The sequence below is a fragment of the Ipomoea triloba genome, chromosome 14 (assembly GCF_003576645.1).
Source record: "Ipomoea triloba cultivar NCNSP0323 chromosome 14, ASM357664v1".
Classification (NCBI taxonomy): Eukaryota; Viridiplantae; Streptophyta; class Magnoliopsida; order Solanales; family Convolvulaceae; genus Ipomoea; species Ipomoea triloba.
Window position 1 is genome coordinate 2764668 of NC_044929.1, and position 2873 is coordinate 2767540.

The following is a 2873-nucleotide window of genomic DNA, read 5'->3' on the forward strand; positions in this document are numbered from 1 at the left end:
CTTGAATGCTTCAAATAAATACAATCTTCTTGTCCTTTAAAAAATAGCCATTCAAGAAGGCTTAGTTGAACTCTCCAAGCCCCAACCAACATCACTGCTCAATTAAATATATTATACTTGATTATTGTATGGAATTAATAGAACTTTGTAATTGAGAACACATAAACTACATTTATCGTCAGTCTTTTGAGAACGACAAATTCACCCTAAATACTCCTTCAATCATTATTTTAATTACTGACATTATTTCTACTGCAATTTTATCTGAAACTTAGCAATAATATCACAACTGGTTCCAATTATCTTTATCTTCCTACTATTGTTACTATCTATATAATGTTAAATCACTTCACATACCACAAATTAAATTATACTAGCATTCAGATTGACTAAACTAGTCAGTTAGGAAAGAGTGTTGACTTTAAAGAGAGATTCTCATATTAATTTTATTTTAACACTTTACTGACAGATATATTGATTTCATGAAATTAAAATTTATAGAATTGTTCTCAGATGGCTGGCTGGCTTGTTTAGTCTTCTGCTGTAGTGGATATATAAGTTCATCACTAAATATATAATCAGTATTATTTTTATTACGCATATGTTCAATACTAAACACATGGGCAGCTAAGATCCTGCCAAGAAACTGCAAAAAGAATATATATTTGATGTATTTTGAATATAGAGCGCAGAATTCTGATGTGTTTCCATAAAATATTCCATGCACCTATTTATTTATTTATTAAATGCAGCACCTCTTGGTTGCCTATAATACTTTATAGGTAATACACATTTGGTAAGGAAAAAAAAGTAATAAAATAATAAAATTGCAGATATCATTACTGTTTCAAGCCTTATATATATATTATACATTAGACCATAAATATTATACTTTGTAAGAAAATTATAATAGACAATTTGAAAGAAAAATTAATAAAGGGTCAATAAGTCTAGTTCTTATATTAGATTTAATTTGATTTACACAAACATTTGGGGGTCATCGGCAGTAATATCTAATGAGAAACATTATTATTTTGTCATTTTTGTTGATAATTACTCTCCGTATACGACGTTCTTTACCATGAAACACACCTGAGCATCCTCAAGTTGTTCCTTCCTAACCCCATGGCACCAACAACCAACTCCGACTCAACAAACACATTCTAGTATTTCTCCACTTGACACGTTGCTCTATAAGTAACAAAGCATTGATTGCATGTGTAGAAGATTTTGAGCCCACATGCTACTCTCAAACTGTGAAGAGCTCTGAATGATGAACAACGATGGACCAAGCGTTCAATGTACTACTGCGTGCACAACTAATTAATAACAACACTTAGAAACTAGTTCCATCTAACCGGGATATGAATGTGATAGGTTGCAAGTGGGTGTTCTGAGCAAGAGAAAGAGTGATGGATCAATTGACAATTACAAGGCTCAATTTGTTGCCAAAGGGTTCAATCAAGTTGAAGGAGAAGATTACTGTGACACTTTCAATCCGATGGTCAAGCGAACTACAATAGGACTTCTCTTATCTCCGACCATAACCAAAAACTAGTTATATATTCTCCCAACTTGATGTTCACATAAATGGCTCCCTAAGTAAAAACATTTTCATGAAGCAACCACCATGGTACATAGACAAAGATTTTTCTAACCATGTTTGACACTACAGAAATCACTCTATGGCCTGAAACAAACACCTTGTGCAGTGTGTGGTTCAAATGTATGTTTTCATGATTGCTTACTTTCAAGTTTCAATCAACTTCAAGGCTTCAAAAATTGATGTGCATCTTTGTATTACACTGCTAACACTCATATTTATTTATTGGTTAATGTTGATGATATATTAATAATGTAGCGACAAAGGTCTCTTGACTCCTATTACAAGCAAGCTAGCTGATGTCTTTTTTATCGGTTTAGGATTTTCGATCCTATCTCCGTACTCCTATAAATACATCTCCTCTTTTATGTTGAAAACACTATTGATCAATAATAAAAATGATACTATACATAGAAATTCTTGATGTATTTCATCTTATATACAAAAGGAAATTAATTAATATCCAATTACGTAAGTGGATATTTCCCAACTTTAATTTTCCTTAAAAACAATCAAATTAAAGAATTTCAAATGTTAAGCTATCATTGATCATTGTGATCATCATCTCAACCACCATGTGCATCGATCTCGACGATGAGAGCAGAAATCGAAGACGATAACCTCTTGATGATGAAGATCATCTTGGAAACGCCGACTGGGTGGCTTGACGTGAGTTCTGCAGAGCGGACAAGTGATGCGCCCAGTGCCCAGCCACCTATCCAAACAAGCCCTGTGGAAAATATGCTTACACTTCAAATCTCTAACCTCTTCTCCTTCCTCTATCTTGCACAGACAAACTACACATTCAACTGCGCCATCCGATTCACCCTCGAAAACCCTCACTCCCACCTCGGAGGCACCATTTTCCGGCGACATTAATCCGGTGACGTCGTTGGGAAGTTGGCATAAAGATTGCAAGAGGAGGCAATCCCAACCCCATTTTAGCTGTGCTGCTACTGAAACAACACAGTTTAGGACCTTTGACTGCGGAAACATTTGGAGCAGTTTCTTGAATATGAATGTGCAGATTACTACGAGGAACACGAAGATGAAAGCATTGGAAGCGTTTCTCATTTTGTATGTTTTGCTTTCACTTAGTCTTCTTCTCTGATATCTCTGATGTTATAAGAAGCTGTGAAGTATTGTTCTGAGAGGGCTGGCTGGCTTGTTTAGTCTTGTGCTGTAGTGGAGGCTTTATATATAAGTACCCTTCACTAATTAAATATATTTTTATTTTATTATTAGGCATATGTTCAATAGTAAACACGCG